The sequence below is a fragment of the Ricinus communis genome, chromosome 1 (assembly GCF_019578655.1).
Source record: "Ricinus communis isolate WT05 ecotype wild-type chromosome 1, ASM1957865v1, whole genome shotgun sequence".
NCBI classification, from domain to species: Eukaryota; Viridiplantae; Streptophyta; class Magnoliopsida; order Malpighiales; family Euphorbiaceae; genus Ricinus; species Ricinus communis.
Window position 1 is genome coordinate 22,438,575 of NC_063256.1, and position 24,551 is coordinate 22,463,125.

The 24,551-nt window shown below is 36.7% G+C and overlaps 1 long non-coding RNA gene and 1 other non-coding gene across 2 annotated transcripts; both read right to left on the minus strand.

The window, feature by feature from the left end:
* Positions 1 to 3,439: 3,439 nt before the first annotated feature.
* LOC125371052 lies at positions 3,440 to 4,190 on the minus strand. Its single transcript, XR_007217253.1, has 3 exons — positions 3,879 to 4,190; positions 3,681 to 3,775; positions 3,440 to 3,591 (listed from the first exon to the last, which is right to left on the minus strand). It is a non-coding gene; the product is annotated as an uncharacterized LOC125371052 (long non-coding RNA).
* A 4,800-nt stretch (positions 4,191 to 8,990) lies between these two features.
* Positions 8,991 to 9,097, minus strand: LOC125369062. Its single transcript, XR_007214555.1, has one exon. It is a non-coding gene; the product is annotated as a small nucleolar RNA R71 (small nucleolar RNA).
* Between the last annotated feature and the right edge of the window lie 15,454 nt (positions 9,098 to 24,551).

Below are 24,551 nucleotides of genomic sequence, written 5' to 3' on the forward strand. Positions count from 1 at the left end.
ATCTCTAAAACAGCCTAGAAATTCCAGATTTGCATGCTTATGATCAGTTAACAATTATGCAACCATTATGACTAAATTAATCAATGGAGGTTCTTATACCATTATTAGGAAGTGATATTAAAACATAAGGAAAGGTGCAACGGAAGCAATTTAAAATTTTTCTCAATTCCCACCAAGGATCTCATCGATTAAGATAGTCATAACACAAAAAAAAAAAAAGCAAAAGATGGAGAAGGCTTGCAAAGGGAGTTTTCGGCGAATTCAAAGAGTGCTTCTTACTTTGTTGATTCTTCAAGGATGATTGATGCACTTTAAAGCTACTTAAGTGACTAGCCTCTCTTAGTGATCCACACAAGTTTCTAAGTAAAGATCTCATTAAACCACTTTTAGGAGATTAAGAAGAGATGTAGGAGACTGAATGATATTTCCAAGCAAGGGGGACGAATCAATTAATCTTATTGATTAATTCACCTATGATATATATCTCAAAGAAATTCTTTTTCCTCTCTTAAATGTGCAACCAACCTTCTTCAACTTTTAACCCCTTCTTGTCGCCATATGTATCTCTTTCTATATATATGGCATTTAATCAAAGTCCTTATAGGTTTAGGATTTCTACAAAACCCTAACTTACTTCAAATTGGGCTTTGTTATCCTAAATGGACTTTAATTAATATAAGAACTAATCAATGGATAATAAATCCATCATAGGCCTATTATACAAGACTTATTAGCTCTTAATTAATTAACCTTTAATTAGGCCCAATATATAAGAGCTTAAGCCTAATGCTTAAAGCAGAGTGCAAATCGCGGTTGCTTCTTGCATCATGGTCGTGATTCTTAAAATATCCCCAATGGCTATCTAATGTGGCAAACAAAGATTAGTTACTTTAAATATATCCGTTCGTGGTTTGCAATGGTCATGATCCTTCATGAATTTCATGGTCGAACTTCTGATAGTCGTGGTTGCAATTTGAAGCTTTGAAGATTCATCAACCTCTACCTCTTTTCTCATGATCTTTGCGGTCACATTTCTCTAATTGTGGTCATGATTTTCATATTGAGAGTTCCACCAGCTACCGACTTTAAAGTTATGCTTATCGCGGTCGCGCTTTGTGGGCAGACTTGGTTTTTTAATTTCAACTTCTTCTACAAGAATAACACTTGATACATCTTTAATTCTAGAATCAATCTGAGAGTCAAGATCAAAATTAGAGACTTTAGCCTTATGATAAATCATCTAGGCTAAAAATATTGAATCTTATCACGTAAAAGAAAATAAAATAGAGTTTGAACGTAATAGACTACATTTAATTAATTAAATTTATATTAATATTATACACATTTTAATATTTATATTTAAAATATTTCAAGTAGTATCGGAATCTTTTAAGTAATAAAATATATAATTATAATGCAATAAGAACAACATGATTAATATTTTTATTCGTACCTCGCGAGTATGTTTCTCAAAAGAGAAATATACAAGAATCCAATAGGTGTTAGCGTGCATTTTCCGGATCCAAATATCGAGAGAGTTACGAAAAATCCTTTGATGAAAGTTACTACCTTCTCGAGTCTTGGGAGATGAAGGACAGGTAAATCCGAGGTTAGGGTTAAGGTTAATCCAACCAAAATTACCTTTTTAAAATTAATTTGGACTCAATTTTCAAGGAAAATAAAGTTTTAAGGGTTAAAACGATGAATTTCACAAAATCATGGACTTAATTGAAATTTTTTGTAAAACTTCCCTTGTATAGAGCCAATCAGCTCTGCATAATGTCAATTAGGGTTTTTTCCTTCGACATCATTTTTTCTTGACGTTTTTACGTCTAGATATAGATTCTAGAAGGTACTTGACGATAATCAAGGATTTTATTCAAATTTTAAGGGATTAATATTGGATATTTATCAATTTATTTTAAAAATATGAGATTATCAGTTCCTTTAGAGTCTCCTTTGAAACCCTACCTCTATAAATAGAAAGAGGTATCTAAGGTTAAGGCTAACAATATAGGACCAAAAAAACTAGAATGAACAATCAGAGAGAAAAGTTATAGAAACTAAGATCGAATTGAGAAAAGAGAGGAAAAAACTAACATTTATCATTAGATAGAAGTGTTTAAGTCACTAAGAATAAAGGCCATTAAGAAAGAACTTTTTTTTCGAAAACCATTTTTTAAGTTGGCAGAAGCTTTTTCAATACCATATCCAACATTGGATTCCCAACCACTCTTCGATTCAACTTCTTCTTCATCACCTAAGACTCGCAAAACCATCAACTACAGTGATAACCTAAGGGTTCCCCAATATGCATCCATCAATATCACTCTAAACTGGTTTTCTTACTTTTTATATTTTTTATGTTTTTCTTTAGAAACATTATTAGGGTTACTTTTATTGTTTTATTTTTATGGTTAATATAATTAGATTAGGATTTCCATGAATTTGCATGTTATTGATTATTTGCATTTTGAAATCTAATAATAAGAACATTAGGTTTTAAATCTGATAATATGTGAGCATTAGGCTTTTGAATTTGATTGATCGCATGCATAGGATTATATGATTAGATATCTACTTTCATTATGATTTTATATTTAAATTAGTTTATTACGATTATATAATTAATTTGTCATCTTTGTTTTACTGTGTTTTCAGTTCTTAAGTTTTTGTGCTTAGATTTTAAGGTTTATGACTCAATCGATTATTATTTGCTATGCTTATTTCATTTTTATTTTATTTTTTTCATAATCTAATCGATTTTTACACTTTGTGCATGTTAAAAATTAGCTCTAGGACGCGAGAAGTACACAAAAATCAAAAAGCCAGCCTAGATGCCCTAGAGCCGATCGGCTCTACACTTCTTGACCCTCATTGTTAGATGTATGTCCTAAATGCTAATTAAACTTTTTACTTATTGGTTCATACATTGTGATATTATTATGTAATGAATATCTTTTTATTTATGGCAGTTGTCTTTCATTCATTTTTGTAGTAATATAATTATTGAATTAGTTCAATAATGTTTTCATGCCCGATTGTTTATATTTTTATGCATGATTATCTCGTTTTATGCTAGAATAGACCTGATCATGGGTTGGGCCTGGGCGGGCTCGGGCCGGGCTTGACCGGGCCTGAATTAATTTTGGAGAAGCCCGAGCCCGCCCAGGCCCGAGAAATTTTAATATCTTAGAGCCCGGGCCCGAGCCCGAAATTTTATGAAAAGCCGGCCGGCCCGAGGCATTAGACAGAGGTCGGATCCGGGCGGCTTGGGTCGGGCCTGGGCGGGCTCGGGTCGGGCTTGGACGGGCTTACGCGGGCTCGGGTCGGGCTTGGACGGGCTTAGGCGGGCTCTGGACGGGCTCGGGTCGGGCTCGGGTCGGTCTTGGCTTGATAAACCGACAATTAAATAAAAATATTCAAAATTTAAACATAATTTCAACATAAATATTCAAATTTTAAACCAGTAATCATGTTCATCATGATAATAAAGACACAAATATGAATTAATATTTTAAACCATCTAAATAAAACTCTAAAAATTGAAATAAAAGAACAACAAACTCCTTCAAGGCAAATTCACATTTCCTACAAAACAAAAAATATTTAAATTAATAAGTATTTTATATAAATAAAAATAACTAGTAATCTAAATCAATATGTAAATAATAACTTACCTAAAAATCCATAATTTCAACTTCTTCTTCGCCATCAATATCACTAATATCATCCTCACTTGAGCTGTCGGATTCAAATTTGGGTGCAAAATCACCTAGACAAAAATTAACAAAATAAAAATTAGTCAATTATAAAACTTAATTTTAAAAATAAAATTCAGAAAATAGATTGAATTATAAATAAACAACTTTTATTACCTTCCGCACGAATCCAATCCTTGAGACAATTTAAAGCTTGAACCGTCTTAGAATTAAGAGAACTTCTAGAAGCGGTAATGATTTTATTTCCAATGCTAAAAGCGGATTCTGAAGCAACACTTGTAACCGGAATTGATAAAACATCGCGTGCCATTTTTGAGAGTTCGGGATATCTCATTGAACTTTTATTCCAAAACTCCAAAACATCCAAATCTTCAGTCAAATTATGAGTTGGTTCCTCAAAATAAAGATCTAATTGTGACTTACCATGTGTGGTAGTTGTTTCACCCAAAAACTCTTTGTAATCTTCAAATTGCTCATCCCCCATGTCAACGAGAAAATTGCCACCACTTGATGGTTCCTCATTTGAAGTTCCAACACTAGAACTAGTTTCTTGTCTATACTCGTCAAACAACTTATGAAGGGTAGTCACAACTTTCTCTACCATCTCATCCATTTTGTCTTTCCCATATATTTTCCCATAACAATACTTCAAAAAATTTATTTTGCATCTAGGATCTAAAAGTGCAACACAACTCAAAATTCCATTGTAATTAGCCCAATATTTGTCAAATTTAGGTTGCATAGTCTTAGCAGTATTGCATAGAAGGTGAGATGGCTCATTTGCAACTTCTAATAACTTTGAATGGATTTTCCACACTCCTCTAAAAAATAAATTTGAAGTAGGAGTGTTATGAGCCGAAAACATAATTGTCACTTCATAAAACACCTTCAAAAATTTATGAACCATAGAAATATATTTCCATTCAATTTTTGAGATTTCATAAGATCTAAGTACATGACTTCTACTCCCAAAATAATCAAACACATTCTTGTAGTAAAGAGCATTATCAAGCATTGTATAAGTCGAATTCCATCTCGTAGGACAATCAAACCTAAATCTTCTCCTAACATCTAAGTGAAAACTTTTCTTTGCAACATCAAAAAACTTTTTTCTACGTACCTGTGATTTATCAATATACTTCATAATTTCTCTGATCTTATTAATAATATCACTGATACTATCCAAACCTGATTGTACGATTAAGTTTAAAATATGAGCACAACAACGGATTTGAAAAAACTCTCCATTACATACGAGAAACTCTTTTGTTGCGAGACGACCATTAAGGATAGAAATCATAGTATCATTGTAAGAAGCATTATCAGCAGTGATTGAGAATATTTTATGCTTCAAATTCCATTGAGATAAAAATAAGTCAATCTCATCAGCTATGCACAAGCCGTCATAAGGTGGAACTAATGCTCTAAATCTCAAAATTCTCTTTTGTAGTTTCCACTTATCATCAATAAAATGAGCAGTAATGCAAATATACTCAAGTTTTGTATGTTGACTCTTCCAATTATCAGTTGTCAAACAAATTTTACCAGGAGCATTGAAAATCATTTCTCTAAGTTTATCCCTTTCTTTCACATACAAAGAAAGAATGTCTCTTTTTAGAGTATGCCTACTATATACTCTAAATTGAGGACACGCCTTACACAACATGCGCCTAAAACCCTTTTCTTCTACAATAGTAAAAGGATGAGAACCTTCAACAACAAACATGCTAATGCAATGGCGCAATCCATCATGATCAAACTTATAATTCTTTATAGAATTACTCCCATCACTTAAAACTTCACTACCTATAAGAAATTGTTTAATATCTGCAGTTCCAATTTTTGTGCATTTAGTTAAATGACGCCTTAAATGTGATGTTCCATTTTTTGCAGCAGCACCCAAAATAGACTTACAGTGCTTACATTTCGCTTTGGCTTCATCTCCATTTGTTTCTTTTGTGATTAGCTCAAAATGTTCCCAAACAATTGAAGTAGTCTTTGCTCGCTTTTTGGAAACTTCATATTCTGCAAAGCCATCCTCAATGGGCTGTTTATATTTGTCATTTTGGGGTACTATGGAATTTTGTTCCTCAGCCATGAACTAAATTTTAATCTGCATTATAAAAAAAAATATTTGTCAAATGTAATATAGGAATAAGGTTGGATATATACATTGGAAACACAAAGTAAAGAATAAATACTCTAATCCGTATGTGAATAACACTTAGATGGGAAAAAACCATGTTAGAACCAGTTTATCATAACATGCATCAGAAACACAAATTAACATTTACAAATGTGCAAAGGTTCCACGTGTTCATCAACAATACTAATGTGAATACGAAATTTAAACAAATCAGTCACCATATTCAAAGAAGTCCAAAATCAAACAAACAATAAAAAGATGGGAGATTAGCCATCTGGGTGCATAGTAATGCCTCAAGAGAAAGCTAGAGTACCTTTCTGGTGCAGTAGAAAAAATATCTTCAAGTTCTGCAGGTCGAACAATTTGTAGATTCCCCTCAGGAATTCAATAGTTTCACTTGTGAGCTCTACACTCTACAACAAATCACAAGTAAACATAAGTAATTTGAACAAGCACCCTGTCCAAAGTCACAGAAGGACTCGTAATATAGCCAAATAAAAGCATACAGTGTTAGTAACAAGAACAAGTAGAAGGTAATTGCCGAAGATGATAAAACCTATGACTAAAGAAGCCGGTGAATAAGAAGCCAAAGCAGGTGAGAAGGATTTGGTTGGATGGAGATGGAGAAGGAGAAGGAGCCGCACAGATCTAAGTACAGCTGAAAGGAGAAGGAGGCGTCAAACAATTGCAATGGGAGCCAAATTGTTACATTTAGATTTATGGTTCTTTTGTTGATATATTATTAATCACAACAAAATTATAAAAAGATACAGCGTGTACTCCAGTGGTATATAACACTTAATAGGTAGTAAAGGCCACGAGTTCGATTCCCAGGTATGTCATTTTTATTTCTAACTAAATTATATATCGGGCCGGGCCGGGCCTAAGTTGGGTTTTTATATAAATCCCAAGCCCGGCCCTAAAAGTACGGGCTTTTTATGGGTTCGGGCCGGGCCGGGCTTGTACATAAAAATCATTGTCCAAACCCGGCCCAAATAGTGCGGGCCTGGGCGGGCCGGGCGGGTACCCAGCCCATTGAACAGGTCTATGCTAGAATCACTTGTCTTTTTTTTCCTTTCTCATTTCAAGTCATTTTCGAAGGACACCATCAACAATCGAGGGAAATACGTGTGATTACGGACCAAAATCCATCAAGTTGGGCGAGGACTAGCACCCTGAGGGTTGAGCACGACCTGGACTCTGATCGTGCTGAATTGCCAACTAGCTGTCTTCCAAGAGTGCCTTTTGGCACGGTTTCCATAGCCACCACAGCCTCCACCATGGCCCGTGGTGGTCAGCACTAGCTTGGGCACGGCCTGGAAGAGGTCAACACAACGGAACCCTAGGGATCAGCATGGCCTAGACTCCGCCCGTGCTGACCAGCACAGGCTTGACCATGGCCGTGCTGAAGAGAGTATATAGGCAAAAGTTTGATTTTCATTCGGGAGGCTCGATTTTCTCTGACCTAATTCGAGTATACACTCAATTCACTTGTTTTCTAGACCTCAATTGTCGACCTTGGGAGATTAAATTCATCAATTGAGGGAGGATTACACTTGTTTTCAACATCAATTTGAGGATCAAAACAACATTTGGGAGCATTCAAGAGGCAAATTAGAGTTTGATATTTTGGATTGGAAAATTAGGGTTTCTCATCCAACTTGAAAGAAAAGGGTGTACATGCCTTCAATTTTCTTTTCCTTATTTGTTCCTTATTTTGCTTTAACTATGAACATGAGTAGTTAGATCTTTTGAACCCATTGGGGTCTTTATTGTGATGGATTGTGCTTAGTTGTTAGATTTGTAATTGCCTTTCTTGTAATCTTTTTGCTATTCAGTAATAAAGTTTGATTCAGTTAGTTTGAGACGTTGAATTAATTGTCTTGTGGGTTGTTTCTTGACATTGAGAAATGCTTGTTACAACTGAAAATTGAATAGTAAGAACTGGTAGTTAACACTTAGAGATAAGGTTAATTCACTCGCCGGATTAAGAATTAACAACTCTTAATCTATCTAAATCATGCTTAATGCTAATCTGTAATAATCTGATAGGAAGAGATTCCATTAGGTTAGTGCAGGTTTAGGAACTTGGTGAGCTTGAGAGAGGAGCCGAGTTCGATTCAGGATTTAGGCACGGGTAGTAAGATTGGTAATTTATAAAATCAACCTTAGAATTCCATCACTTAGGTCCCTTTTGGGTTTGCTTCTTTTGTTGTGGTTGTCTTTCGATTGTCAGTTGCTATTTATTCCATTATTTGCATTCATAATCATTAGTTAATTAATTTAGACTTCTCACACTCTATTTCATACTAAATAACATAGTGAACAGTAGTAACTCTAAGTTCACCCGATCTCCAGGGATACAACCTTGATACTCACTAGTGCTAGGCCGCATCGATAGGTTCACTGCCTTAGGTGTAGGTTGCATAAGTAGCCCATCAAGTTTTTGGTGCCGTTACCAGGGAATAATTAATGGTGAACTAGAGTGAATTGTTTTTGTGTTAATTTAGTCATTATCTATTTATTTGTTTATTTTACTGTTATAGTTGATTGGTGGTTGTTTGGTTATCGGTTTCAGGTAGTTTATGACCAAGACCTCTAACCCTGATCTCATAGAACCCTTATCTGACCTAGAGTGCTCTCTCAAATTATTGAGACGACATTTGCAGGTAGTTGAGGAGGAGGACAGAGTTACAGTTCAGGTTCAAGGAGCGGATGTGATGGAGAACCACAACCCTTAAGCCGATGATGATCAGAGGATGATGTACGAGTTTGCTCGACCATCTTTGGATGGGACAAAAACTAGTATAGTCAGACCTGCTGTAGCGGCCAACAACTTTGAAATAAAAGCCAATGTTATCCAGATGATCCAGTAGAGCGTGCAGTTTGGAGGATTGCCCAGCGAGGATCCCAATGCTCATATCTCTAACTTTCTGGAGATTTGTGACACATTCAAAATAAATGGAACAACCGATGACGCCATTAGGCTGAGATTATTTCCATTTTCCTTGAAGGACAGAGCCAAGAGATGGTTGCAATCTCTTCCACAGCAGACAATTACTACTTGGAAGGCGTTGGCCGAAAAAATTTTATACAAGTATTTTCCTCCCGCTAAAACTGCTAAACTTAAAAATGACATATTTTCTTTTGTGTAGTTTGATGATGAAAGCATGTACGATGCATGGGAGAGGTTTAAGGATCTTTTGAGATGCTGCCCACATCACGGATTGCCAGTATGGATGCAGGTTAAACCTTACGATGAGGCAGATGGTGGATGCTGCAGCAGGTGGGGCGCTAAACAGTAAGACGTCCAAGCAGGCTCATAATTTGATAGAGGAAATAGCCATGAACAATTATCAGTGGCAATCCTCTAGGAGCCGACCAGGAAGACAAGGAGTGGTTAACCAAATAGATTCTACAGCAGCCTTGGCAGCTCAGGTGGAGCTTCTGACCAAGAAGATTAACTAACTCTAGATGCCGGTTCATACAGCGAACATTGGCTGCGAGTTTTATGGTGGCCCGCACTATAGTGCGAACTGTACTGTGGGAGGTATGTTTGCTTCATCTTCCTCTACTTTTCCATCTGTTTTTGCTGTGTCTTCTGATGTTGAGCAGGTTGACTATATGGGGAATGCCCTAAGGCAGCAGAATGATCCTTACAGCAACACATATAACCTTGGGTGGCGCAATCATCCTAACTTCAGTTGGAGGAACAATAATGCTCAGGGTCCACCTGGTTTTCAAAGACTTCATCAGCATCCGCAGCAACAGCCAGCTAGGCCTGCACAAGCTCCTCCTCCACCAAAAAAGAAGTCAAATTTAGAGGAGCTTATGATGAATTTTGTAACGTCTATGGAGATGAGGTTCCACCAAATTGATAGTGCACTTAGGAACCAGCAGGCCTCGATTCAGAACTTGGAGACCCAGATTGGCCAAATCTCTAAGACGTTGTCTGAGAGGTAACAAGAAGCGCTCCCTAGCACCATTGAGTCTAACCCGAGGGAGCATGTGAACGCCATCACTTTGCATTCAGGTAAGTTAGTTTCAGCTCCTTCTAAGCCTGTTTTTGACGACTCCACTATTGATGTGCAGGTTGAGGCGAGCAGCAAGGTTAGGGAACCTGAGGGACAAAAGGTGAAATCAATTCCAGTCAGGGAATATCAACCTAAGATTCCTTATCCTACTAGAGGCAAACAAGCAGAGGCGTAAGAGCAGTTCAGTAAGTTTTTAGATATTTTTAGAAAACTGTATATTAACTTACCTTTTATTGATGCATTGGAGCAAATGCCAAAGTATGCCAAGTTCTTAAAGGACATACTTAGCAGAAAAAGGAAGTTGAAGGAGGTAGCCTATGTTCAGCTTAACGAGGAGTGCTCAGTGGTGTTTCAGAGCAACTTGCCAGAGAAACGTCACGATCCAGGGAGTTTCACTATTCCTTGCACTTTAGGTAATTTGTGTGTTGATGATGCACTAGCTGATTTGGGGGCTAGCATAAATGTCATGCCCACTAGTTTGTTCAATAAGCTAGGTTTGGGGGAGGCAAAATCCACTAGGATGTGCATTCAATTAGCTGACCGTTCTGTTAAGCTTCCTAGGGAAATTATGGAGAATTGCTAGTTAAGGTAGATAAGTTCATATTTCCTATGGACTTTGTGGTTATAGATATGGGTAATGAGCATGGTGTACCATTGATTTTGGGGAGACCTTTCCTTGCCACAGCTAGAGCTAAAATAGACATATTTGATGGAAAGTTAGAACTTAATGTAGGGGATGACTGTGTTAGTTTTAGCTTACCCCCATTTGATAGTTCTTCCACCGACCATGTTCATGCCATTTGCCGTATTGATGGAATTGGTCCTGCATGTAATAAACAACCACAGGGTGTACAAATGGATCATCCATGTTTCTTTCCCTGTTGATATGTGTTATACACACATCTAAATGGGATTTTTAAGGCTGATTTTATGTATATTTGGATGTGAATTGGTCCCAACACTCACCCTATGCGTTTGTTTGTGTGCTTTAGGTCTAAAAGAAGTCAAAGAGTGATAAAAGGAGAATTGGAGCAGAATTGGATGTTAAAGTTATCGAAACAAGTCGAGTTCGTGCATCCTTAATCTAAACATGGCCGTGTTGGTTTTAACACTGGCCGTGTTCCCAACATGGGCACCAAAACGGGCCGTGTTGGGTGCATTAGACATCAAAGAAGAAGAGGCGTTAGGGAGCACGACCACAGAGAGTAACATGGGCATTAGCACAGGGCCGTGTTCCAAACACGCCCATCAACACCAGCCCGTGTTCCCAACACGAGCATAAACACGGCCATGTTCGCGGCGACAGGACAAATTAATTAAAAGAAAGAAGAGAGGAAAGAAAAGAAGAAGAACGGGGGAGAACGTCCCAAATCCTAATTTTTCTCTGTCTTAGGGTTTTCTGAGCTGGAACTAAGGAAAAAGGAGACTTGGACCAAGGTTTTAATTGGATTCCCTTCAAAGATTGAAGATTGGGCAAGGTTCGTTGATTGGTTTCAATTTGAGCAAGAGGAACAAGAATCGATTCAATTCGAGCAAGAGGAACAAGAATCGATTCAATTCGAGCAAGAGGAATTGGGGCTGCTTACTCTCATCCAAGGGTGTAATCGGGTTTTTCTACCTTTACTCATTGTTGTAATTGAATTGTTGTGGGTTTTGATAATGAACATGTTTAGCTAGATTGATTAAATCCATTGGGATTTCTTTACTATGTTGGCTTAATATTATATTGTTGGATTGTTTGAGTTAGTTTTGTATTCTTCTTGCTTTCAGTATTAATAAGATAATGCATTATTCATGAGACGTTGTGAATTGTGGTGTTTAGATTACTTTATGTCATTGAGAAATCCATTTGGCAATTGGAATTTTGAATAGCAAGAACTGGTTAATAATCACTTAGAGATAAGGATAATTAACTAGCTAGATTAAGAATTAACAAAGCTTAATTAGAGACGGATTAAAGCTTAATGCTAATTTAAGAATCAATCGTAAGGAAGAGATTCCAACTTTAGGTTATTAGGTTTAGGAATTCGGTTATCTCAAGAGAGAAACCGAATTGAGTTAAGAATTCATCCATGGGTAGCATAATTGGAGTCATCAATCCTTTATCTTTTGTTTGATTGGCAACTAGTTTAGGTTCCCTTTGGGTTTGCTTTCTTGTCTTGGTTATTTCATTTATCCATTTATTCTTGCATCTCCCTTAGAACTTATCTTATAGCTATTAGTTAGTTTAGAAATTATTCAACATTCCTTTTAGGTTAATATAATAAAGAACAAAGGAGTAACTCTAGGCTTTCACTTTTCTGAGGAATACAACCTTGATACTCACCATTAGTGCTAGACTGCATCGATAGGTACACTGCCTTAGATTATAGCTGCATAGATAGCAACCATCAAGTTTTTGGCGCCGTTGCCAGGGAAACTATTTGAAAACTAGAGTGAAATTTACTATTTGTTAGTTTAGCCTTTTTTTTTCTTATTATTTTATGGTTTTTATTTTTATTTGTTTATTTTATTTTATTTTATTTGTACATATTTATTTAGTTTAAGTTTATGATTCAGGTAGTGAATGATAAGGAGGTTCAATGCTAAACTCAAACTCTTTGTATGACGCATTAGAAAATGGGATCAGGAACTAAGAGAGTCCTAAAAATTGGGATACCCGTGCATCTTTAGAAGCTCGAGTGGAATCGTTTTGCAAGGCTACCGATCAACTCTCCACTCCTATCCTTTCATCTTAAGTTTTTTGTGAATTTTGTTATGGTTTACATTTGAGTAATGATTGTCCATTCTGCAGTGATTTTACTCATTGTACTTATAACTATGAACAGGTCAATTATACGGGAAGTTGGCCAAATGACTCGTATGGAAGCACCTACAATCAAGAGTGGAGCACTCATTCACCCTTTGGATGGAGCTTAGATGGCCAAGAACCACCAGGATCTCAGCAACCACATCAGCAGCCTAATCTTGCACCTTCAACTCAAGATGAAGAGTTAGTGTCAAAGGAGCTGATGATGAGGTTCTTTACAAGTCTTGAGAATAGATTCCAATAAACAGAGAGGGTACTTGAAGGTTAACAAGCCTCGATTGAGAACATAGAGCATTAAGTAGTCTTGATCTTCAAGTTACTAGCGGCAGAACAATGGGGAACTCCATCAAACGCTACTGAATCCGAGGAATATTTGAGCGCCATCACTTTGCATTCAGGTGAGAATTTTTCTGGTTTATCTACTATGTTTGATGATGATGGTTCTGTGCAAGATGATTTCTTGAACATAGAGATGGAACCAGAAAAGGAAGAGGCGAACATGATTCCTTTGAAAGACTATCAACAGGAATGTACAGTTGATGATGCCGAGTTGCAGTTACAGGAATTTTTGGTGGATTTTCCATAAGTCCCTTGGATGATGGAAGATGAGCACGAGTTATCCAATGAAGAAGTCTTGGAGGAGCTCGAGTTTCTTCTAGCAAGTGAACCAAGCCAAGGACTGGACAAAACCATCGACATTCCTAAAGAAATTGCCCAACCGTCGATCCTTCCAATTGGTGAAACTCCAGCTTTCAAATTGGAAGAGCCCCTAGAGCATCATCACTATGTGCAAAATATGAGGAGCGAGTTTTGCCCATCATACTGGTAGCTTGCTTGACCATCAGGAAGAGGAATTTGATGATTAGTCCTCTAAGCGAATACTTGAAGCCATTTGCTTGGAAGAAGGATGGATGGTCATCAATCCCCAATGTTTGCTTTTCACCATGAGTCCAACTAAGAAGACTCATCACATAAAAAAGAAGCGCTTTTGGGAGGCACCCCAATTTTATCTTTAATCTATAATATTTTAACCTTTTGTTTTGAAACATTTTATTAGTTTTAGTTTTCATATTTTATTTAATTTTTGTTTCAGTTTCGATTTTAATTCCTTATTTTATTATTTGCAGCCACTCTTTACCACACAGCGCCCTGATATCCCTGATGATGCACCTCTTTTCACTCCGGAGCCATACTCAGGGCAGTATTAATTCTTTTTCCTTTTTCATTTCTTATATATATTCTTTTGGTACACTGGGGACAGTGTGTCCTTCAAGTGTGGGGTGGGTGATATTTATCCCATCTCAGTTATTTGTTTATTCTTTGTGCAATTTTTTGTAAAATTTTGAAAAATTTTCACTTTGTTTCTATGCTCTTACTGTTGACTTGATTTGGAATTCATGTTTATGTCCATGTGATCGGGTAAAACCGATAGTGTTGAGTCTTGTAAAAGAATGTAAGCTATTTAGTTTGAGTTTTGCACTAAGTTGCTTTGGTATATTTAATTCTGTTTTAATGATTTTTGTTTGGAACCTACTCAAAAAGCACACTTGTGAGAAATTGAGTCTCAATTGTAAGCATACACTCTATATGCTTTTATTTAATTCTTGTTGAGAGTGCCAATTACTATCTTTATTTTTAGAACTTGCTCGGTAATGCTTATGAGGGCCATAAGGAGAGTTTAACACTTTGGTATGATAGAGGAACTTACATTTTTCATTCTAGCCAAATAGCCTTCATTCGTTTATTGATTCTGTGGATAACCCCCTCTTTCACCTTTTTTATCATATTTCATTACCACTTAGTTTTATTCTGCTTTGGGTTATGATTTTGCATATGAGTTGTTTTTATTGGGAATTTTTGTCTTGGGAATAGTGATGAGCATAGTTTTACACATATTTGCTTGCATATTATTGCGTATGTTCTTAGCAATTATTGTGCTTTTATTCCCAGATCACCCGTGTTTTGTGTTCTTTTGCATTTTAGGAATATTTATAGGACCGTCATCGGTGTTTAAGCAATTATAGATCAATACGTGCCGAAACGGACGAGAATTCATCAAGATCGGACAAGAGCCTGCAATGTACACATTGAGCACGGCCTGGACTCTGGCCCTGCTCAACCATTGGCTTTGATTCTTGAAATTGGCACTTTGGGAACGGTTTCCATAGCCACCACGACCTTCAGCACGGCCCGTGGTGGCTAAAACGGGGATCAACACGGGTAGCAACACAGCCGTGGTGAAACCCTACTTGGTGAGATCCATAGCCGGACTTCACTTGACCACGGCCGTGCTGAGTTAAATATATAAGAAAAATTCCTTAGAGAAAAAAAGGAGGGGGAAGGAGTGACATAGAGCCTGGCTACTGGTTCGGTTCTCGACAGATTGAGTGCGAGAGAGTCATGGAGTAAGAATCCCGAATCGCAAGGTTCCAAGTGCAAAACAGAGTGGAGCAATTCAAGAGGCGTTTGGGAGATTAATCAAAGTGTAGATCCAGGATTTGGAGCTGTTCATCCAATTCGAGAGAAAAGGGTGTACATGTTTTATTTTCATTATTCTTTCATTGTAATTGATTTCCTAGATTGTTTTAAACATGAACATGTTTAGCTAGACTGCTTTAATCCATTGGGATTTCTTAACTATGTTGGCTTGATATTATATTGTTGGATTGTTTGGGTTAATTTTGTATTCTTCTTGTTTTTAGTATTAATAAGATAATGCATTATTCATTAGACGTTGTGAATTGTGATGTTTAGATTGCTTTATGAGATTGAGAAATCCGTTTGGCAATTAGAATTTTGAATAGCAAGAACTTGTTAATAATCGCTTAGAGATAAGGATAATTAACTAGCCAGATCAAGAATTAATAAAGCTTAATAGAGGCGGATTAAAGCTTAATGCTAATTTAAGAATCAATCGTTAGGAAGAGATTCCAACTTTAGGTTATTAGGTTTAGGAATTCGGTTATCGAGAGAGAGAAAGTGAATCCTTTATCTTTTGTTTGATTGGCAACTAGTTTAGGTTCCCTTTGGGTTTGCTTTCTTGTCTTGGTTATTTCATTTATCCATTTATTCCTGCATCTCCCTTAGAACTTAGCTTGTAGCTATTAGTTAGTTTAGAAATTATTCATCATTCATTTTAGTTTAATATAACAAAGAACAAAGGAGTAACTCTGGGCTTTCACTTTCCCGAGGAATGCGACCTTGATACTCGCCATTAGTGCTAGACTGCATCGATAGGTACACTGCCTTAGATTGTAGCTGCATAGATAGCAACCATTGGGGACCAAAATGAAAGTTTACATTATCAATATGTCATTTTCAAAATGGTTTTGAATTGATACATAACCTAACTTTTGAAAAAGACAAAAAAGGACAGAGAAGAAGAAGAAGAAGAAGAAGAAGAAGAAGCGTTCTTGGTTTTTCTTCAAAGAATTCAAGCTTTGCCAAAGAGTCAATTATGTGAGATAATCTAGAGGATTTGCATTTGCAAATCTCTATTTGTTTTTCTATCCGAATCAACATCAAGATAAGAAAAGAAATATGTTGTTCAAGGTTTTATGTTTTTCATTTCTTCATTAAAAGGAAAATTCGTTTTTCTAACCTAAACCTCAATTTCAACTTGTAAACCTAATTGTCCAAGTGTTGTGAATCAATTTATTGCTTCCCTACGCTATATATGTGATGTATAACAATGGTATCAGATCTTACTTGTTGAGAAATTGAGGTTTTTGAAGATTAAAGTCGTTGTTATTAGAAGAACAGTGCAAAACCGATCATCATATCATACAATCGATCGGTTGTGCAGTACAATTGATCGGTTGTGCATGTACAACTGAACGGCTATGCAACATAATGGATCAATTGTGCATGTACAACTGAACGGCTATGCAACATAATGGATCAATTGTGCAGTATAACAGATCGGTTGTATAGTTCAATTCTCAATTGATCAGCTGTACAAGCACTTGATTGGCTGTATGAAAAGTTGTATGAGAAATTTTAAGTTTTAAAATGAGATTGGTCAATATGATTGCATGTAGGATGATTTTGGGCTTAGGAATTTATTTGATGTATTTCTATAATCTATTCTTTTAGGTTGTAAATTTAGTTATTTGCATTAGGATTGTAATTAGTTATTTCGGCGCTTTTTGATTTTGTAATCTTATTTCACCTTAGTATGCTAAGGTTTATAAATTTTAAAGTGTTATAAGTGAAGAAATTTGAAGATCCAAGAATCAGAAGGGAACCGAATCATTTTAGATACAAGAAAACCAGATTTGATTTAGGCTTTTAGTTTTCTTATAATTTATTATAACCCTAGGTGCCTAAATTTAATTCATGGCTCTAGAATTAAATTAGAATAGATAGCCCTTAATCATAAGAGTTTATTTATCTGCTTTAATATGTATGGGATGTATGTTTAAAATGAATGTTCACTGGTGAGACCTAATAAAGACTAAAATCTTCCAATTAATATTAAGTTGATAAATGGTATGATTTGGGAAATCGATATCATGGCTCTCCACTATATAAAGTTTGAAGATTTTTATGGTCTTAATAATTGGTCATGGAAAAATTGTGAGGATTATGAAAGATCATGTGATAAATCTGTTAAATTTTATTAAACATTTGATGTTATAAGTATAATTGCCATTAGCGGCCAATATGTCGACTCACGATAAGGTTCTAATATTGCAATTATATTTATTGAATAGTGGGCTTAACTTAACTATGTACAATGACCAATAATCAACTAAACATAAGGTTCAAAGTATTAGGAGCCGAAGTATTAATGATTGGATCATGCATGAGATGCATATAATATGAGATATTTACTTATGAAATTTTGGTAACACAATAAATGACTAAACGTGAGGGATATTAAAATTTAATAAGAAACCAATCAGCTGCTACAAATCCACCAACAAGGATTTCCGTTTCTCATTACGAAGTGTGAGATTCGCCAAGTTAGTGGGAGGCATCATTTTGATTTAAAGACCAAAATCAAAATGTAATTACATAACAAATCACTAATAATCTATTATCCTTTGCAGATTAAAAATGGCCCCCTTTAATCCACTTGCGAGCATACTTGATGCTAACCAATTGACTGGCTTAGGAATTTGAGAATAGTTCTCAATTCTGAACACATTGCTTATGTACTTGAGACCAAGGTTCCCTGTCCCCTTCCTCTAGGGGCATTGGAAAAGGAACATGCTACACTTGAGAAGTTGCGCTCTGATGACATGCAAGCTAGGTGTTATATCTTGGCTTCCATGACTAATGGTCTATAGAGACAGCATGACAAAATAATTGATGCTGCTAGCATCATTCTTCACCTTCAAGAGTTGTATGGTGAACAGAGCAAAACTGCTAGATATCAGATATCAAAGCAATTGTTCGGGTTTAAGATGGCTGAGGGTGTTGATGTGTCAGCATGTGTACTTAAGATGATCAATTTGATTGAGCGTCTTGAGGTTTTAAATTTCTCTATATATGCATATCTACAGAATGATTTGATACTACAGTCATTGCTTGATTCCTTTTCCACATTCGTTATGAATTTTCATATGAACAAAATTGAGTGTATAGTAGCTGAGCTCCTTAATCAAATTGTGATAGCTCAAGGAACTATCCAGGGTAAAGGTAAGGAGACTGTTGTTGTCTTTGCTTTGACTAGTAGGACTAAGTCAAAGAAAAGGCAAAGGGCAAATCTACGATTAAACCCACTAGTAAGGTATTCAAGGCTAGAGGTAAAGCAAAGGGCAAGGAAGTGTCTAATGACAAAGGAAGTTTCTTTTGTCAAAAGGAAGGACACTGGAAACGTAATTGTGCTGAGTATCTGAAATCCTTGAAAGTCAAGAAAGGTGAAGGTACTATTATCTTTTGTGTTTCTGAGTCTTGTTTTTCATTTCATTCATCATCATCTAATTCTTGGGTGTTAAATTTTGATGCTAGTACTCATGTTTGTAGTTCTATACAGGATTTGGCAGCAAGTAGGATCCTTAAAAAGGATAAGATAGTTCTAAAGATTACGAATGGAGCAAGTCTTGCTACAGTCGCCATAGGATCTAATTTTTTTATTTTGTCTAATAGATGTAAATCAATATTAGAGGACTGCTTATATGTACCTAATGCATATAGAAATATCATTTCACTTTCTGCTTTAGTAGTTAAGAATTATGAATTCAAGTTTGCAAATGATTTTTGCCAAGTTCATTTTGGAGATGAATGTATTGCATATGGTACTTTAATTAATGGTCTCTATTGTTTAAATTTATATGTAGATAACGTTGAAACACATAATGTAAATATAAATTCCAAAGCAACCAATGATCTAAATCCAAGATATTTGTGGCATCCTAGATTAGATCATATTACAGAAGAAAGAATCCCTAAATTAGTTGAAATGAGATTAGTGAATTCCATTTGTTCTGAATTATATCCCGATGTGTGAATCTTGTCTTCATGGCAAAATGACGCGATCACCCTTTACGGGACAAGGGGAACGAGCCTCAAATGTTTTAGGACTGATACATAGTGATGTATGTGGACCTTTTAACATTATGGCATGTGATGGTTACATTTACTTCATTACCTTCATTGATGATTTATAACGGTATGGACATTTGTATCTTATGAGATACAAGTCTGAATCCTTTGAAAAGTTCAAAGAATTTAAAGTTGAAGTGGAGAATCATACAGGCCTAAGTATTAAAGCCCTTCGATATGATCAAGGTGGTGAATATTTGACTAGTGAATTTGATCAATTCCTAAAGGAACATGGCATTGTTTCATAGTTAACTCCCCTTAGAACACCACAATTGAATGGTGTATTTGAGAGGTGGAATGGCACCTTGTTAGACATGGTACAATCGATGATGAGCTTCACTGACTTACCCACTTTCTTATAGGGATATGCCCTACTTACAACGTTATACCTTTTGAACAAAGTGCCTTCCAAGTCTGTTCCTAACACTCCATATAATATATGGACTGGCAGGGAATCCAGTCTTAAACATGTTAAGATTTGGGGCTATCCAACTTTTGTTAAAAAGCTAAGAAAAGAAAAACTAGAACTCTGATCTATTAAAGGGAGGTTTGTTGGATATCCTAAAGAAACAAAAGGATATTATTTCTATCTTCCTGTTGATATGACCATTGTTATTAATAGAGATGCTCTCTTTCTTGAAAAGTAGTTTATTCAAGATAGTGGGAGCAAAAGGAAGATGAAATTCAATGAAGTGTCATCTAAATAATGAATCAATCAAGAACCAATTAATGAACCATCGCCTATTAACCTTGTCATTGCATTACCTCGAAGATCTAGTAGAATTTCTCATCCACCAAAGAGATATGGTATGCTCCATGGGAATGTAAAAAGTTGCTCATTTATGGAGATGCATATCATATAGAGGATCCTACTAGTTATGAAGAAGCAATATTAAATATTGATTTTAGTAAATGGCATGAGGTGATGAAATCAGAAATGAATTCCATGTATAAGAACAAAGTCTGGGATCTTATAAATGCTCTTGAAGGTATTGTACCTATAGGGAACAAATGGATTTATAAGAGAAAGATTGGTTCTTATGGGAAGCTTGAAACCTTCAAAGCTAGGCTAGTGGTGAAAGGGTATCGCGAAAGGCAAGGAATTAACTATGAGGAAACTTTCTCGCCTGCAGCCATGTTTAAATCCATTAGGATTTTATCAGCCATTGTTGCACACTATGATTATGAGATTTGGCAAATGGATGTCAAAACAGGCCTCCTTAATAGATACATTGAGGAGGACATCTATATGGATCAATTGATGTGCATCATTTTATACATGTTTATGTGCCCAATTATTTACATTTTTTTTCATAGTTATCTTGTTTTATGTCAGAATCACCTATGTTTTGGTTCCTTTCACATTTCAGGTCATTACCGAGGGACATTATCAGTAACTGAGGGAAATACGCGCAATTATGGACCAGATTCCATTAAAGTTGAGTAAGGACTAGCATTTCAAGGTTGAGCATGGTCTGGACTCTAGCCGTGCTGAACCATCAATAGCTGACCTTCAAGAGTGCCATTTTGGCACGGTTTCGAAAGCCACCATGGCCTGTGGTGGCTCAGCACCGGTGAGGGCATGGCCAGGAAGAAGTTGTGAGTTACGGGACGGCCTGATTCTTGGAACACCAGGTCATGCCGGTCACCACGCCCGTGCCCCAACCCGTGATGGAGATGCACGTAAAGTACAAAGTAAAACCAGCCGTCCACCACGGCTTCTGAAGGCACCACGGGCAGCAACACCAGGCCATGCTTACTAGTGCGGTCATGCCCTCACCCGTGATGGATTGGCACAAGGATATGGCTTTAGGGTTCAGCACGGGCCGAGTCCTAGCCGTGCTAACCAGCACGGCCTTGCCCTTGCCTGTGCTGACCCCCGTGACTATATAAGCATGCCTTTTCAAAAAATTTCCTACCTTTCCCTTTCTAAGCTCTAAGGTGTTGTTTCTTCTTTGTCTTTAAGTTTTCTTACCTGTCATGGCAATTTCAAGTCTCTTCGCCTTTTGCTTTTATTTGATTAAATTTGATTTTTCTTTTATGGAGTTTTCATTATTTAGAACATTTTGATATGCTTTAGTAGTTTGTTTTGTTACACTACTTAAATTTGACTTAGATTAGATTTAGTTAAGACTAGTTGCTATTTTTATGTGATTTTGAATAATGAAATGTTAAGTGTGGGGTTTGGCAGCAATAAATTTTATTTATGGCGTTTTATTATGAAAAATTAATAGCATAAATTTTTTTTATTTGGTGCGCGATAAAGTGGGCTGGAATGTAATTGTGAATTAGTTTTCTGCAGAAGATTGAGGCTTTAGTCTTAGTTTTAAGTCTAAAGTTTTCTGTTAGTCAAATTATAGCCATTATGCTGTTTAATTTTCGGTATAATTTATGTTAACTTGATTTCTTGTTCAAATTCTAATGATTCACTGCAATTAAGCAAATTGAGGGACCGCGATCAATCACATAGAAAGCAACCGCAACGCGCCGCTACAGCAAGCGCCCACGTGGTGAAGGAACATCTTCCTCCACTTCACCTTCATCAGCACCTCCACCACAACAGCAACTAGTCCGAGTACGAAGAGCACCAGCTGCAAATCCACCTGCACCTGGTCGACATCCCTTATGGACATTTCAGAATGCAGATAACGAGAGCCACTTCTAAGTCATGAGATGGAAGCAAGTGATGGCTGGACGTTGCATCAACTTTGTATCCCTGGAGAGAGTGGGATTGGCTCAGGATGTGCGTGCCCTGTTCGAAAATCTGCCATATGCATGATTCTTCGACATTATTGAGCCAACCTACTGCGAGCTCACAATTGAATTCCTTAGCACCTTCTTTCGATAGCAACAGGTCACAAATTGGCATCAGCCTGATGCAGTTTACTTCAGACTTGGAGGAAGGGAGTTCTCAATGCCAGTTCCATAATTCGGCATGCATTTGGGATTATGGACTGAGCAGGAGACCTCAGGCGAGGAGTATCAGGGATGTATCTACGTCAACCTAATCTCGTACGACACCATGTGGGATTCATTAATACTCAGGCCGGAATCATACTACCCTAGCAGGTCTAAGTCGTCTAGCCTTCCGGATCATCTCTGCTATCTCCATACTTTATTAGCTTACACGATTACATGCAGGGGAGATGGTTTTGGAGCAGTCACACAAACCGATGTATTCATCCTCTAGGCTATACAACATTGTAAGAAGCTTGACTTGGGATATCTGTTGGTTCGTCATGTTCGTTCATTCATAGTCAACGCCTAGAAGAAGATGCACTGTTGTTTTGGCCCGTATGTGACTATATTAGCCAAGAGACTGGATGTATTGGATGACTGTCTGTTAGAGCTTTCACAGATTGGTGATATGACACCACTAGAGATCAGACAGATGATCAATACGCAGATGATCATGGCTACTCGATACCCACATGGCATAGAGTGCAGGCTCGTCAACGCAATAGTAAGGGAAGCTAGAGAGGCAATAGCTAGAGGAGCCCAAGACCCGGTGGTTGAGATTCCAGATGTTAGGATTCCTAACCCAGCCAGAGTGTTTATGCCTACATCTGGAGCCTCCTCTTCTTATTCTGCAGGGACATCGATGCTCAAATTAGTGCTTTGACTGACCGACTAGATCGAGTCTGCGATTTACAGCAGCAACGCTATACTGAGTTTGTGCAGCATAGAAAGGAGTTTGGGCAGTTTTAAGAGGAGACTAGGGCACAGTTTCAGGGTTTAAACGATATGCTCCAGCAGCTTATGCATGGGCTGGATAAGCAGGCCACCCAGACATACCTAATGGCAGAGCAGATTCAAAAGATGGCAGAGACCGGAGCACTAAATTAGCGATTCATCGATGATATGGAGTTCGACCTAGCAGGTTGCTTCATGGACCCTATACCGCCGCCGCCGCCCACTCCTTCAGTGCCTTCCCCTAATCCTCACCCTCCAGCAGATCCAACCAGTGAGGATGCGCCTTCGGCAGACTACCAGCAGTGAAAAACATTTATGTTATTTTTCTTTTCCTTTTCCTTTTTATTTTCCTTCTTTATTTTTATTTTACTTTATTTTTGTTTCTTTTTTCATTTTCATTTTATGTTATTTTCTTTCATTTTCCTTTCATGTTATATTATTTTAGTGGAACACTTTGCTTTGCCATCTTGATATGTACATTTAATATGATCTTCATTTTTTTATGATGTGCTAGTTATATGCTATACCCAGTTATCATTTCTCTAACACTGTGGACAGTGTTATACTCAAGTGTGGGGTAGGTAACTGTGGCTCTATCCCTTAATTGTTTAAGGCGATGATAATGGACTATTCTTAGGATGTTAGGACCTAGGTTTTTCATGACATTTAAGTTTAGTTTATTCTTTCATAATTAATGACTTAATTCACACACTAGTAATTTACTATTCTATGATTAGATGCAAGCAAAGTGATTAACTAAGTGTCAAACAGTCTGAAAGGATTTTGTGAAATAATCAAAGGAAAAAAGCAAACCTAAGGGGACCTAAGCTAGTTGGATTTTAGTGAAGGTATAGAGTATATTGATTACCAATTGCGATTACCTGTGAGCAGATTCTAAATTGAATTCAATTTCCCTCTCGAGAACATCGAATCCCTAAACCTAAGAACCTAAACGATGGAATCTCTTCCTAACGATTGATTTTAGGTCAGCCTTAAGATTAAATCCACCACTATTAAGAGTTTTTAATTCTTAATCCGACTAGTCAATTACCCTTATCTCTAAGTGATCATTAACCAGTTCTTGCTATTCAAATTTTCAATTACTAAATGAACTTCTCAATTACATAAAGCAATCTAAACACCACAACTCATAACATCTCATGAATAATGTGATTTCTCATTAATAATGAAATCAAGAAGAAACAAGCATTGATAATCAAAGTCTCATAAACATTAAATGTAATTCAACAACATAGGAACCCCAATGGGTTCAAAAATTCTAGCTACTCATGCTAATAAATAACACAAAGTAAGGAACAAATACCGAAAAGCAGTTTGAAAGCATGTACACCCTTCTTCTTCAAGTCGATTAAAAATCCCTAAATCCCCAAATTTGAATGATGAACCCTAAATTGCCTCTTGAATAACTCCAAATCCACTCTTGATCTTCAATGTGACATTTAAACCAACGTAATCCTTTCTTCAATAGGCGAAATAGTCTCCTAAAGTCGAATATCGAGGTCTGGAAAAGGATGGCTTGTGCATGTATGTGAGAAATCAAGTTAGAAAAATCACACCCTAGCAAAATAATTCGC